The 16,814-nt window shown below is 37.3% G+C and overlaps 1 protein-coding gene across 2 annotated transcripts in view; it reads right to left on the reverse strand.

Annotated features, from left to right (window-relative positions):
• DIPK1A (divergent protein kinase domain 1A) overlaps positions 1–16,814 on the reverse strand; it is a 133,019-nt gene that overhangs the window by 76,948 nt on the left and 39,257 nt on the right. The window contains exon 1 of one of the 2 annotated variants that reach the window (XM_079150828.1): positions 15,465–15,552. The exons of the other annotated variant lie outside the window; for it this stretch is intronic. The gene's annotated coding sequence lies outside the window, so the exon portion shown is untranslated. Of the gene's footprint in view, positions 1–15,464; positions 15,553–16,814 lie in introns of those variants that run through there. 2 annotated transcript variants of the gene reach the window in all.

The following is a 16,814-nucleotide window of genomic DNA, read 5'->3' on the forward strand; positions in this document are numbered from 1 at the left end:
ACTTCAAAGTTTTCTCTCTTCAACTATTCTGTGTTTAGAAAAGACTGTGTATAGACTCCCCCACCCCACCAGTGGTGCTGGGAATTGAACCCCGGGCCTTATGCTTGTGAGGCAAGCACTCTACCAACTGAGCTATATCCCCAACCCTTGTATATAGATTTTTAGACTTACTTTCTTTTGAATTATTTTCTTAGGTTGTTTTTCAACACTAGACTTTATAAGTCATGTAGTATGAACCTTTTTATGATTCTTGCTTTCTAAACTATTATGAGTTTTTTTTAAAGATTTTTTTAAAGACCTTTTTTAAAATTTATTTATTTTGTGTGGTGCTGAGGACTGAACCCAGTGACTGCCATGTGCTAGGCAAGCACTCTATAACTGAGCTACATCTGCATCCCCCTATTATGAATTTTTAAAAACACTGTCTTACACTGTGTTGCTGTTGTGGAGGTGGTAGTGGTAGTGGTAGTGGTGTGTGTATGTATGCGTGTGTAGATACAGATAAGTTAATTTAATAGACGACCTGAAGTGGTACTAAAATCTCTATTATTGAATTTCATTTTTCCAAATTGAACCATCTTTACCTTTTAATTATAAAATAGCAAAGGTTCATTGTCAAAGATAAATAATTTATAAAGTATACAAACAGAAAGTGAAAGTTTCCTCCATCCTTCTTTTAAGGGTTGATTAAAGTATGCCATCTCCTAAATTTGAGTTCGGTGTGAAATGTATTTGGTGATCAATGGCTCCAGGAAGGTCTGCATAGAAACCCTCATGGCCTGCCAAAAGTCTGCACTGGCTTAGCTGGAGGGAAGAATACCCGAGCAGAAGGTGGTGGCAATGTAGACTCCAGGGGACAGGGGAAGATGTTGGATAGCATACTCCACAGGAAGAGGGCAGAGACTAGTGTATTTTGAGAATAGAGATGAAAGGAGGGGCTAGGGGAGTCCCAGTGTAGTCTGAACTGAGACTTGGCAGAAACACAGGAACCCAATTTACACAAACAATTAAAAAAAAATCTCCAAGGCAAACTAAAAACTAAACATACATGAAAATAAAATCAGTGGAAAGTAACTGTTATCTAAAGACTTACCATAGCTCATGTCCTTTAGTAGAGAACAGGGAATAAATATATTACAGAGAAAAAATAAATTTGTGTCCTGCTTTCAGTATAAAAGTCAAAGATGATTACTTATTGGGCAAGCAGGAGGTCATTTCTTACCTGTAGACAATAGAACACTAAACAAAGTTTCTAATTTACAAATGCATTTCTTAATTTGGCATTTCCCATGATCAGCTATCTCTGACAGAATTATTTTTCTTAAGGCAAAATTCAGGTTATTTTGTTTTAACCCATACATTTCTAGTCCTTCCTACATAACTCTACATCAAGACTGTGTTTATAGACCATTCTTACAGTTTCAACTTGCATCAATCTGTAAACTGCTAAGTACTCTAAACTCTTTGGAGGGATATATTCTTCCAGCCTCAACAAGAAAAGAGTGTAAACTCCAGGGAGCATCTTCTTTTTAACTCTTATACCAACCACGTAACAAACACTAAAATGCAGCTAGATGACAACAGAAACTTGAGTTAAGTTCATGAAGGAAAAACTGCAATACACAGCTTCACATATGGATTATAAATATCACCAGTTACACTAAAGACCCTACATTCTCTTAACTAAAAAGTTGCCCAAACATAAAAGATGTTGGTACTTAAAATATTGCCTATTACCCCAGTTTTACCTCTTACACCACCTCCACCTTCCTTCTACTGAACTTCACGCTGCAGAAATACCAAAGTACTTATAGTTTCTGAAACACATAATGCTGTTTCACATTTTTAGGCCTTTGCATGTGCTCTTTCTTCTCCCAGAATATCTTTCACCCATCAGCCTCAGGAGTCTGTTCACCCTTTATAACTCAGAAGTCACCTCCTCCAAGTCCCCCTCACCCACCCTAGGAATCCTATCATGCCTCTGCTATTTCTATACCTGGCTTGAATTTGTATTGTTATACTGAGTATACTACATATTGTAACTAAATTCTTTACATGTATTTATTCCATTAGATACAATTCCAAACAGTAAAAATCTCTCCAGACAAGAAAGAATGGGAGAAAAGAATGGAGAAATGGAGGGAGGGAGACTTGAGGGAGTTTCTGGCACCTCCTCTGGAGAGGAACCACATCATATTAATCTCTGTATATTCAGGGGATAGAACAGGACTTAGGACACATGGGTGCTCACCAAACATCTGACAAATTAGTTTGACATAAACCTTAAAGTAAAAATATGAGTAAATATGAGTAAAACTCAGCATGAAATTCTTATCCAAGGGAAAACTGCCATTAATCAAAATGAAGTATTATTTAAGCCAAATCTATTGTGCTACACGTAAGCACATCAAGGTGTAGCCTGAGCCTCTGTGGGACCTCCTAATTACCGAGAACTAAGCTTAACGCTCAGAATTCAAAGATGCATAAGACATGATTCTTTCCCTCAGAGCTCATAGATTAGACGGGTAATCAAGTATAAAAAAGACAATTACCACACAATAAAAACTATATTCAGAGGATATACGTTCAGAGTAGATATGTTCAGAGTACCATGGTACAAAAAAGGCAAATATCATTTAGCTGGAGGTGATAGTGTGGGGGGGAATGGAGGGTGGGGAGTGGATTTCAAGAATGACTTCCTGCAGGAGACAGTTGCTGATCAATCTCAGATGATAAAGACAGATTGATCAGTGGCTAGTCTATGAAGAGGATGGCTTGTGATATGGCTCAGCTATCCTAGGAAAGAGCCCCTTTCTAAAGAAAGTGAATCCGAGTACAAGAGCTAGGGTAAAGACAAAGGGTTGGTGCTGGAGTGGCCAGGCAATATTGTTGCTTAAACTAGACCAGAGGAAGAACCAAACAGAAAAACCAGGTCTGAGGGAACTGTGCATCAGAGCGTGAGGGAGGCAGAATTTACCACAGTATCTGGCGTTTAAGGAGGAGGAAAGGCATGTGAGACATGGTGGTTCAGAGAAAAAGAGTCATGGAAACAGGCTGGGGGAAATACCACCCAGATAACTGTTCTAGAAGGCAGATTTGAGATGTCCCTGGGAACTCCCTGAACCACTTGAGGAAGGATTTGGAGGAAGTTATGGTTTCACAAATAGGAGGCTAATGATTATTTGCTGCTGTTATTGACACTTTTTTTTTTAAAGTCTCAAGTTGCATAAGAAAAGTGTAAGAAACTATTCCAGTCCTCGAGGAGTTTAGAATTGTGTTGAGAAAACAATTCTGTTTTAGTTTTTAAGGGCTACAGTAACACACTCAGGATGGAGAAATTGTGAAAGACTTTCCAGAAAAGGAGAACATGAAAGTAGAACACAAAGATGAGAAAATAAGACCAAATCTAGGGAATTGATGTATAAAAACAAAGCAAAAAAACCTTGATGTGAAATAAGTTGGAATATATAGACTTACTAACCAGAGAGGAAAGTTTAGTGGTAAGGAGGAAAAAAAAAATATTTTGCTACATTATCAGTACTCTGGAGGATAGACGGACAGTGGGATCAGAGTACCTGAACTTCACGGGAGGGGCCTGTGCACAAGGTGTTGAACAGGATATCTCAGCAGTGAAACCACAGTCTGGAGAAAAACAATTAATTCCTTAGGGTGGGGCCACGGGTAAGAAAGGGATCCAGAGTGAAAGGTCTACCAGAATCTGACAGTCCTGTACGTCAGGGGAGGAGTCTGGAAAGATTTCCTGAGTCAAAAGTGGCGTATTCAGAGAACTCTCTAAGAAATCCTTAAACTGGTGAATGGTTAAAGGTCCCCAGCTTGAGCGGATGGGAGTCTCCCACAGAAGGCACTTCAGCTCAAGCTAATCACCTTCCTGTCTCCCAGTACTGTCAGGAAGGAATGAGAATGTGGAACTGTCCAGAGCCAGCAAGTTATGTAAATTTCTGCTTTTTCTCTTCAGCTATCTGTAGAGAAAGGGTGATCAGGTGGGCAATCAATTGCTAGATTTGGGGCCTGGGTAGGTGCAGTGACTAAACATTTGATCCTGCCTCTATTTTTAAGAATTGAATTAGGGTAGTTACAAATAAGTGCAAACAAGTCATTTATAAAATGTACAAGGCACGGGACAGTTTATCCTCCGCCCCTTGGCTTTCCACCCAGAGAACAATTACCTAGAAAACTATTAGGCCTTGAAGGTCATCAGAGTACAGTTCCATTGTTTGCCTCAGGTCAGAGACTACTACACCTGGGAATTAAAACCACACATTGATTTTGTCTGTTTGTAAAATGTAATTATTTTAAATTGGGTGAGGTGTGTTGGGGCTGGGGTATAACTCAGTGGTACAGCGGTACAGTGCTGGCCCAGCATGCAGGAGGCCCCGAGTTCAATCCTTAGCATACACACACACACACACACACACACACACACACACACACAAATACATTAAATCTAAAAAAGATAGTATTTTTTTTTTTAAATCTGTTTTAGTTGTAGGTGGAGGTAATACTTTTATTTGCTTGTTTTTATGTGGTGCTAAGGATCGAACCCAGTACCTTGCATGTACTAGGCAAGTGCTCTACCACTGAGTTACAACCCCAGGCCCAAAATAGTATTTATAAGTTCCCTTTTATATTGTTTCAGTTATACTATCCTTTGAAAAAATAGTGTGTTTTCTAGTTTGCTTAATAAACTCAATTTTTTCCCATTTTTTTTTTATATTTCTTCTTTCACTACTTTATAGGCCCTTTTTGCTTAGTAATAGTATCTACCTAGATTTGATCTTATTTTCTTATCTTTGTGTTCTACTTTCATGTTCTCCTTTTCTGTTAAGTCTTTCACAGTTTTTCCATCCTGAGTGTGTTACTGTAGCCCTTAAAAACTAAAACACCGAATTGCTTTCTCAACACAATTGTAATGGCATTTTCCTCCACCCATAGTTTCTCATTGACAATGCATGTTCATTTCAAAAGCTGAAAAATATAGGTGGAAGATTTAAAAATTACATGGGTTCTGAGTATTCAATTGATTTCTTTAACTTTTGAATTATTTCCTTGCAGTGTACCCCCCGCCCCCCCAGTTTTTCCTCTTCTTTAACATTACTGTATTGTCATCTTATTTAATTGGACTTCTGAATCTCCAAGTAAACAATGCCTGGGGGAAAGAATTTTCAAGATGAATTGTTTGTGCCCAATTACACAATTTTGTCCCACAGGAATAACAACTCATGAGGAAACTGTTTGCTTTTCAGTTTAATCCAGATGCCACAGATACACATTCTTGCAGATTCATCAGTGCACTCAGTGCAATCAGTGTGGTTTGTGAAGATGAGGATTTACTAAGAATTTAGGATGGCCTCATGCCTCTGGCAGTCCTTTAGAAGTCTGCCGGTCTTTCATAACATACATTATTTTTTGGGCGGCGGGGGGGGGGGGTGGGGAACCAGGGATTTAACCCAGGGGTGCTTAACCCTGAACCACATTCCCAGCCCCCCCTTTTTAAAATTTCATTTTAGTTTCCATGAACCTTTATTTTTTTTATTTATATGTGGTGCTGAGAATCAAATTCAGCGCCTCACACATACTAGGCAAGTGCTCTACCACTAAGCTACAACTCTTGTTCCCCAGCCCTTTTTTTTTTTTTTTTTTTTTCAGTGTGAGGGATTAAACCCAGGGCCTTGAGCTTGAGAGGCAAGCACTCTACCAACTGAGATATATCCCCAGCCCAGCCCTTTTTTATATTTTATTTAGAGAGAGGGTCTAGCTACATTGGTTAGGGCTTTGCTAAGTTCCTGAGGCTGGCTTTGAACTCAAGATCCTCCTGCCTTAGCCTCCAGAGCCACTGGAATTACAGGCATGCACCACTGCACCTGGCTTAAGAATATTCTAATTCTTAAATTCATCCTGATGTCTTTCAGTCAACTAGAAGTTTGTTGTCTGAGAAGTTAAGTGAGTGGCATTTTTTAACTGTGGCATACATGAATGTTGCCTTCAAAAATGAAACAAAATGCAGCTAGCTACAACACTCTTTTGTCACAGTCTTTTCCCCTGAAAATGCTGGCTTAGTCTTTGACACTGGTGTTCTAGAAAAGTCTATCATCCATAGTTACCATCTCTCCCATGTTTTTTTTTTTTTCCTCTGCATTCCAACATGATTTCTCAAGTGGGTTTTCCACATCTTTGCTTCAGTACGCCTCAGTATGAATCCACTTTCTGCTTTCTCCAATTTGACTTTTAATACCACTGTTGCATGTCCAGGTTACCTCTAACTACATGTGCTAACTATTCCTTTTCATCTATTTGTTCCTTTTATTTGTAGCTTCAACTCATAGACACATCTTTCTGAATCAGCTAAGGATGACGGAAAAGTTTTAAAATTTCTTATAGTTCTTATAATAAATAATTTTTAGAATTGCTTTTCTTCTAAATCTTCATAATGATGTTCCCTTTCCCTTGTTCTGAAAGTTTTGGAAGTCCCATACTGCTATATGATCTCTCACTTGACAAGAAAAACATCTAGACTTGGCCTGTGACAACAGACAGGTTATGTGGACTGCCACTGGTGGTCAGTGTACGTGCTGGTGGAATTCCCTGCTCTGATCCACAGCTGTACAACTGAGCACAACTTCTGATCTAATTCCTGGTGTCTAACTGGCTTCCATCTGGTGCCGGTCTGCTAAACCAAGCTCTAAGTATCAGGCTTACTGTTACACGGAAAAGATGGAATATTTTTTAAAAAACAAACCCTACAATATCCAGTGTATTACTTGAGACACTTTTGATTATAAGTCACAGAAAAATCCATATCTAATTGGCATCAATAAAAACAGAATTTATGGGCTCAAATTACTGGAAAGTTCTGTAAAATGGTGTTTTGTTTTGTTTTGTTCATTATGGAAGATTTCAAGCCTATATAATTTAATCAGAATGGTACAATGAGCCCCTGCGCCCCTATCACTCAGTTCAATAATTTATCAAGATTCAATCATTCTTGTGTCATCCATGCCTCTACCTTTTCCTACCTTTACTTATTTTTTAAAAGATGTTTTTAGGTTAACATTTACATAACTGAAAAGTAAAATTGGGGGGGCGGGTTCTGGGGATTGAACTCAAGGACACTTGACCACTGAGCCACATCCCCAGCCCTATTTTGTATTTTATTTAGAGACAGGGTCTCACTGAGTTGTTTAGCTCCTCACTTTTGCTGAAGCTGGCTTTTTTTTTTTTTAATTGTAAACAAATGGGATACATGTTGTTTCTCTATTTGTACATGGAGTCAAGGCATACCATTTGTGTAATCATAAATTTACATAAGTAATGTTGTTTGATTCATTCTGTTATTTTTTTCCCTTACCCTCCACCCCTCCCACCCCTCTTTTCCCTCTGTACAGTCCTTCCTTCTTCCATTCTTACCACCTTCCTTATCCCTAACCCTAAACCTAACCCTAATCCTAACGCTAACCCCTCCCACCTCCCATTATATGTCCTCATTCGCTTATCAGCGAGATCATTCTTCCTTTAGTTTTTTGAGATTGGCTTATCTCACTTAGCATGATATTCTCCAATTTCATCCATTTGCCTGCAAATGCCATAATTTTATCATTCTTCATGGTGGAGTAATATTCCATTGTATATATACGGCACAGTTTCTTTATCCATTCATCAACTGAAGGGCATCTAGGGTGGTTCCACAATCTGGCTATTGTGAATTGAGCAGCTATGAACATTGATGTGGCTGTATCTCTGTAGTATGTTGATTTTAAGTCCTTTGGGTATAGGCCAAGGAGTGGAATAGCTGTGTCAAATGGTGGTTCCATTCCAAACTTTCTGAGGAATCTCCATACTGCTTTCCAGAGTGGCTGCACTAATTTGCAACCCCACCAGCAATGTATGAGTGTACCTTTTTCCCCACATCCTCGCCAACACCTATTGTTGCTTGTGTTCTTGATAATCACCATTCTAATTGGGGTGAGATGGAATCTTAGTGTAGTTTTGATTTACATTTCTCTTATTACTAGAGATGTTGGACATTTTTTCATATATCTGTTGATTGCTTGTAGATCTTCTTCTGTGAAGTGTCTGTTCATTTCCTTAGCCCATTTGTTGATTGGGTTATTTGTATTCTTGGTGTAGAGTTTTTTGAGTTCTTTATAGATTCTGGAAATTAGCGCTCTATCTGAAGTATGAGTGGCAAAGATTTTCTCCCACTCTGTAGGCTCTCTCTTCACATAACTGATAGTTTCCTTTGCTGAGAGAAAGCTTTTTAGTTTGAATCTATCCCAGTTGTTGATTCTTGCTTTTATTTCTTGTGCTATGGGAGTCCTGTTAAGGAAGTCTGATCCTAAGCCAACAAGTTGAAGATTTGGACCTACTTTTTCTTCTATAAGATGCTGGCTTTGAACTCGAGATCCTCCTGCCTCAGCCTCCCAAGCTGCTGGGATTACAGGCATGAGCCACTGTACCCAATGAAAGTAAAATCTTAACTGTACAACTTTAACAAATGGCTACACCTGTATATCTTATACTCTATTAATATACAGGACACTTTTATTTCTCTAGAAAGTCCTCTCATGTCTCTTCCCAGTTAACCCATACCGCCCATCCCCACACCGCCACCCTGGCAACCTCTGTTCTACTTTTTATTCACCAGAGATTAGCTTTGCCTGTTCTAAAATTTCATATATATGAACCATTCAGTATAGGCTTTTTTATGTTCAGTTCCTTTCACACAGCATCATGCCTATGAGATTTTCAAAAAAATGTGCCATGTACTAACAGTTCATTCCTTTTCCTTGGTGAACAGATTCCACTGTATGCATATAATCACAATTTATCTATTCTCATGTTGACCATCATGTGAGTTGTTATAGTTTTCTACATTATGACTAAAGCTGCTATGAATATTCTTGTACAAGTCTTTTTGTGGAATATGTTTTCATTTCTCTTGTATGACTTGCATTACTGAGACAAAGAGTAAGTATATGCTAAATTTTGTAAGGAACTGCCCATAATTTTTCCAAAAGGGTTATATAACTTTATATTTATACTCACAATATATGAGAATTCCGTTGTTCCATGTTCTTGCCAACATTTGGTATTTTCAGTCTTATTAATTTTGGGTATTCTAGGGAATAGAAAGTATCTCACTGTGTTTTAAATTTGCATTTACTGACAAATAATTATGTTATATATTTTTATGCTCAGTAGACATGCATATATTTTCTTTGATAAAAGTGTTTTAAGTTTTAATTTATTGTTTTGAAAAACTGTACACTAAACCCAGGGTGCTTTACCACTGAGCTACATCTCCAGCCCTTTTAATTTTATTTTGAGACAGGGTCTTACTAAATTGCTGAGGCTGGCCTCAAATTTGGGATCCTCCTGTCTCAGCCTCCCAAGTAGGTGGGATTATAGACATGTACTACCACTACTGGCTAAGTCTTTTAAATCTTATAGGATGAGTGCCATTACTGAATTGCAGGAGTAATTTATATTCTCAAAACAAATTTTGTCAGGTACATTTTTTGTGTGTGACTTTCCCTCAGTCTGTGGGTTTAATGTTCAGTTCCTTAACTGCATTTTTTGATGAAAAGAAAGTTTTATTTCTGATGAAATTTAGTGTATTGATGTTTATGTTTATATTTATTGCTTTCTGTGCTAAGAAAATTTTGCCTGACCCTCAGGTTAAAGATATTCTCCTATGTTTTCTTCTAAAAGCTTTATAATTTTAACTTAGGTCTCTGGTCCATCTTGAACTAAGTTTTTGTATGGCAATACACAAGAATTGAAGTTAATTTTTTTTACCAAATAGCCAGTTGTTTCAACATGATTTTCTTTTAAGAGTTTCTTTTCTCCATTAAATTGCTTTAATCCACTTTTGCTGGTAAATGGATCTGGAGATTATCATGCTAACTGAAATAAGCAAAAAAACCAAAGGTTGTATGTTCTCTCTGATATGTAGATGCTAACACAAAACAGGGGTTGGGGGAGACAAAGAGAAATGAAGGGAAGGGACGGGAGATGGGGATAGGAAAGACAGTAGAATAAATCAGACATAACTTTCTTATGTTTATATATGAATACATGACCAGTGTAACTTCATGTGCAACCACAAAATGGGTTCCTAATTAGAATAAGTTATATTTCATGTAAGTATAATATGTCAAAATACACTCTACTGTCCTGTATATCTAAAAAGAACAAATAAAACTTTTAAAAAAATTGTTAATTGCTTCAGTGGGCTGGGTTGTGGCTCAGTGGTAAGGCACTTGCTTAGCACATGTGAGGCACTGGTTTTGATCCTAGCACCACATAAAAATAAATAAATAAAATAAAGGTATTTTTAAAAAAACAACTGTCTCTATTTAAAGAAAAATTACTGGGACTGAGACTGTGGCTCAGTGGTAGAGTGCTTGCCTAGCATGCATGAGGCACTGGGTTCAATCATCAGCACCACATAAAAATAAATAAGATAAAGGTATTATGTCCATTTACAACTAAAAAATCTTTTAAAAATGGCTTTAGTCCTTTCAGGACTAAAACTGTGTGAAAATGAATATATTTCTGGAACTCTCTATTTCTACTTCTCTTTGTGTCTATCATTATGCCATAGTATGTTGATTATTATCTGTTTTTAACTAAGTCTTGAAGTAAGACAGAATAAATTCTCTAGCTTTGTTCTTCTTTTTTTTTTTTTTTAGGTATTCTAGGTTCTAGGCATTTTCATATAAATTTTAGAATAGTTGGTCTGTTTCTATTTTAAAAGCAAGTTGGGACTATGATTGGCATTGCATTGAGTCTATAGATTAATTAGAAGAGGTGATATCTTAAAAATATCAAGTCTTCCAATACATGAACATCATATATCTCTCTCTGTATTTGCATCTTCTTTAATTTCTCTCAGCAGAATCTTGTACTTTTCAGTGTAGAGCTACGAATGGTTGCTAAATTTATTCTTAAGTTTTTTTTTTTAATGCAACTGAAATAAAATTGTTTTTAATTATTTATTTATTTCGGTGCTAGAGATCAGACCCAGAGCATTGGGCATACTAAGCACATGCTCTCCCTCTGAGCTAAACTCTCATCCCCTCTTTAAAAATCTCATTTATTTAAAAGTACAATCAATCTTTTTCACGACTTTGTATCTTAAGACTTCACTGAATTCTTTTTGTTATTGATTTTTATCTTCGGTGCTGAGGATCAGACCTATGACTCTGCGCATGCTAGGTAAGTGCTCTTCCACTGAGCTACAGCCCTAGTCCTCATTTCTAATTTAATTCAATTGTAATCAGAGAACATACTCCATGAGATTTCAGTCTTTTGAAACTTACTAAGACTTGGTTCATGGCCCTTAATATGACTATCCTGATAAAAGCTCTGGGACACCTAAAAATACTGTATTTTCTAATTTGGGGGCTCTATAAATATTAATTGGGGCAAGCTCTATTCCGATCTCCTGTATCTGTACATATGTTTGGCGTAGTTGTTCTATTAAATACTCTGAAAGGAATATGAAAATATACAACCATGACTGTGGGTTTTAATACTTTTTTCCTTGATTTCTGTCAGTTTTCTGCTTCATGTATTTTGAAGCTACAATATTAGGGATAAGTACATCTTTCTGATATATTGAGTTTTTAATTATTATAAAATGTCCCCTGTGAGTGGGAGTTGTAGCTCAGTGGTAGAGCACTTGCCTAGCAGGTGTGAGGCACTGGATTTGATCCTCAGCATCACATATAAATAAATAAAATAAAGGTACTGTGCCCATCTACAACTAAAAATATTTTTTTAAAAAATGTCCCTATTTATCTCTGGTAGAGCTCCTTGTTTTGAAGTCTGTTTTCCCCATTGTTAAATACCTATTCTAACTCTGATGGAAACTCCTTTTCCATCTTTTACTCTGTGTTAAAGGCAGGTAGTGTACAATGGCGTATATCTGTAATCCCAGCAGCTCGGGAGGATGAGGCAGGAGGATCTCGAGTTCAAAGCCAGCCTCAGCAAAAGTGAGGAACTAAGCAACCCATTCAGACCCTGTCTCTAAATGAAACACAAAATAGGGCTGGGGATGAGGTTGAGTGCCCCTGAGTTTAATCCCCAGTACTTTCCCCCCAACCCCCACCAAAAAAAAAAAAAAAAGTGTATGGCTTATGGCTGTGCTTGTGCTTTTTATCCATTGGCACTCTGTCTTTTAACTGCAATGTTAAGTCATTTTACTCTTGATTTGGCTGGATTTAGAGTTGCCATTTTGGTGTGTTCCATTTGTCTCATATGTTTGCTTGTTTCTCTGTTCCTTCTTTGGGCTTAATTGGAAAAATATATTTATATACGCCACTTTTATTTCTTCATCTGCTTTTTCAAAACATGTTTATTAAAATATAATTCACATACAATTCACTCATTTAAAGTGTAGAATTCAGTGTTTTTAAGTATATATTCACAGGCTTTACAACAATCACCACAATCTAATTTTATAACATTTGCATCCCCTTAAGAAAAACCCCATACCCATTAGCTGTCATCCCCTATTCCCCCCAACCCTAAGCAACTAACTCTCTGTCTCTATAGATTTGCCTGTTCTGGACACTTTATTTAAACAATATAGGATATGTGGTTTTCTGTGACTGGCTACTTTTACTTAACACTTTCAAAATGCAACCACATTGGAAATGTGACTCAGTTCTTTACTTACTTTTATTGCTGAATAATATCCCATTATCTGGAAATATCACATTTTATTTTTTCCATTCATTAGCTGATGAACATTTGGTTTTATTCCACCTTTCAACTATTATGATAATGTTGCTAGGAACCTCACATGTCTGTTTTTGTGTGGATGTATGTCCTCATTGCTCTTGGGTATACAGAGTGGAATCGCTGTCTTATGTAACCCAACATGGCATTTGTTAAAGAACTGCCAAACAGTTTTCCATTGCAGCTGTACCACTTTACATTTCCAACCACAAGTTCATACTTCTCTACATCCTGTGAACACTTGCTATTGCTCCACCTTCTTGATTATAACCATCCCAGTGGTGTAAAGTGGTCCTCTAATGGCTTTTTAGTTATAACTCTGTATTCTTCTTTTACTTGTTGCTTTATAAATTAAAATATGCATCTTCAACCTAATATAGTCTACTTAGAATTTATACTTTACCACTTGATAGTAAGTGTAGGTATCTTGTGACAGCATAATTCTATTTACTTCAACCCTTTCTGCTATTGTTATAAACTTTACAGTAAAGTGAGGTTTAATTTTTCTTTAACTATTAATGTTTCTTTAAGGAAATTAAGAGAAGAAAATAAATAATATAAAACCTTTTATATTTATCCACCTTTTTACCATTTCTATTGATCTTCATTCATTTCTGAAGTTATGAATTACTATCTAGATTCCCCTTTAGCTTTAAGAACTTATTTTAGCTTCTTCTTAGTGTTCTCTCTCTCTTTTCCTCTTTCTCTCCTTTTTCTTTGCAGTTCTGGGTATTGAACCTAGGGCCTTGTGCATGCCAGGCAAGTATTCTACCACTAAGCTACAAGTCCAGACCCCAGCATTCTTTTTTTTTTCTTCTTCTTTCTTTCCTTTTTTTTTTTTTTTTTTTTGGTAGTGCTGGGGTTGAACCCACGGCCTGTGCATGCAAGGCAAGCACTCTGGGGCTGTATCCCCCCCAGCACCCCCAGCATTCTTATAATACAGGTTTACTGGTGATAAATTCTTGTTTTTTATCTGAAAATGTCTTTATTTTATCTTGATTCACGAAAGATGGTTTTTCTAGAATAAAATTTGAAAGTGACATTTCTTAAAGAAATTTAATGATATAATTCCATTGTTTTTGATCTCCTCTGTTTCTAATGTTAAATTAACTAAAATTCTGTATTACTAGTCCCCTGTGGTTTTGTTTTCCAGTATTGGGGACTGAAACCGGGGGCACTCTACTACTGAGCTACACCCCCGGTCCTTTTTTTTATTTTTTATTTTGAGACAGGGTCTCACAAAGTTCCCCAGCTGATCTTGAATCTGGGATCCTCCTGCCTCCATAGCCTGAGTTGCTGAGATTACAGGTGTGGCCACCACATTCCCCCTTATTGGTCCCCTTTGTGTAAAGTGTATTTCTCTGATGCAGCCACAATTTCAGCAGTTTGATTAAAATGTGTCTAATGTGATTATTTTTCTTGGGGTTCATTGAACTTCTTGGATTTGTGAGTTGATATTTTTCATCAAATTTTACTATTATTTCTAAAAAAAGTTTGCCCCATCTTCTCTCTCCTCTCCTTTATGAACTCCAGTTACATGTACATTAGATCACCTACTAGTATCCCAGAAGTGTCTGAGATTCTGTATAGCTTTTATGAATCTTTTTTTCTCCTTTCTCTTCAACTTGAATATTTTCTTTTTCCTTTCTTCTTTTGTGGTGCTTTGGATCAAACCCAGGGCCTCAAGCATGCTAGGCACGTGCTTTACCACTAAGCCCCAATTTGATGTCTTCAAGTTAACTACCTTGTGGTCTCAAATTTGTTAAGTGCATTCTTCATTTCAGTTATTATACTTTTCTGTTCTATAATTTTTATTTTTAAAAATTTCTCTTTCTCAGGGGCTGGGGAGATAGCTCAGTCAGAAGAGTGCTTGCCTTGCAAGCACAAGGCCCTGGGTTTGATCCCCAGTACCACACACACACACACAAAAAAATTCTCTTTCTCTTCTGAAATTTCTCATCTGTTCAATCATTATACACATATTTTTCTTTTTAGTTCCTGAGCATATTTATAATGGTTATTTTAAAGTCCCTGACTTGTAATTTGAACATATGAGGTCATATGAGGTGAAGGTTTGCTACTGGTTGCTTTTTTCTTGAATATGGTCACATTTTGTTTGTTTGTTTCTTTGCATGCCTAGTGATTTTTTTTTATTGGCTATTATACATTATGTATAACATGATGTCAAGACTCTGGATTCTATTATATTCCTCTGAAGACTGATCTTTGCTCTAGCAGGCAGTAAGTTTGGCTACACTCAATTTCCAAAATTTGTCTCCTGCCATTAGATACTGCTGAACCTCTTCTTAGTTCTTTTGGCTTCCAGGCTACTTTTTCAATACATTCCTTGGGAACTCCTCATACATGTGCAGGAGTTGGTTAGATTTTAAATGCTTGTTTTGGGATTAGTCATTCTGTAATTCTTCCCTTCCAAGATGTTCTCCATATGTTTCTGGTTGCTCTGCTAGTCCTAATCACTTTCCAAGACCTCTCCCTTTGGAGCAAGACACAGATTGGGGAATACCATCAGGGGAAGTTCCTTTCTTTTGAGTTACTTTTTTTTTGGTTTCTTTCCAGTATCTTCAAATATTGTTTCCAAACACACACGCACACACTTTAAAAATCCAGATTTCAATGATTTTTGTCTGAGTAATCTATCATGTTATTATCAGAAGTTAAAGTATAAAGTATTTACCCACCTTCTAGAGGTTCATCTTCATCCTAAAACTGACTTTCCAAGTTGTCAACAGATGGAATCATCAGCTTTCAGAGCTACATTGTTTCCATCTCCAAATCCAGAGAAGGAGAAAGAGTTATCAGTAGCCAAACCATCAAACATGGTCCTAGGCTTTACTTCAACTGAACTGTTGGTTTCCCCAAACTGAAGGTTTGGGGAAATATAACCACCCCTGAACCAAGCACTGTGGCCAGTAGATTGCCATGAAGTGACTGGCTGGGGCCTGAGTCATTGGCCATCTCCTTCTTCCACCCAATTCCTTGTTTCTGCTTCCTTGGAAGTCTAAAACCCCTGTTCCAAGTCCCTTGTTGCTTCGTTAGATCAGTGATTATTGTGGCTTTCAACTTTAAAGATACAAATCAGTTCTTCTCTGACTCTCATAGGCCTAAAGCCCTTAAAACTATGGTTCTCACTCCTCACTGTCCACTTAGGCTTCAGCTCCTTTCATAGCTGGGTTTTAGTTTCCTCATTCTTATGATCTGAAGATTTTCTTTCCTTGTTCAGTTATATGGAAAACAACAGAGAAAGAGGTCTTATATTTTATCTAGCATTTCTATGAATCTGAAGAACAAAGCAAGAGGGATTTTCTTGAATCAGATAACTCCACCTTTAGTAACTTTCCTTAACCTTCAGGATACAGTATAAACCCTAACTCATTTAATATACAGGGCCCTCCATGATATTATATACACCCTTGGTTTCATGACCCACATATGCCCCAAATGCAATGTTTTCTTCTGCTAAGGGAAAAGGTCTCTAATTCTTTGTTCCTGCCATATTCTTCCTTACCTCTGGGCTTTTCAGATACTGTTTTCTCTATGCAGAATATGACCCACTTAAGGTTCCCATTCCCTCCCACACAAATCTTCACCTGGTCAACTGCTACTCACTGTAAAATCTCAGAGCATGACCTCTCAAAAGTCTGTTCTGTCATTCCTTCACCATCCCAACCCAGACTGAGATGGTCTCTTCCTGGGGGGTCCTATAAACACTCTAAACACACTTCTGACATAGCAAACATCACTCCAAGTTGATTTACTTTCACCACTAAACTATATACTCCTTTTTCTTTAAATAATTTTTTTAGTTGTAGATGGATACAATACCTTTATTTTATTTATTTATTTTTATATGGTGCTGAGGATCAAACCCAGTCCCTCACACATGCTAGGCAAGCGCTTTACCACTGAGCCACAACCCCAGTGCCTCCAGTCTTTTTATATTTTATTATTTAGGAGCAGGGTCTTGCTGAGTTGCTTACGGCCTCCCTAAATTGCTGAGGATGGCTTTGAACTCCTGATCCCGAGTGCTG

This window comes from Sciurus vulgaris (assembly GCF_902686455.1).
Source record: "Sciurus vulgaris genome assembly, chromosome: 1".
NCBI classification, from domain to species: domain Eukaryota; kingdom Metazoa; phylum Chordata; class Mammalia; order Rodentia; family Sciuridae; genus Sciurus; species Sciurus vulgaris.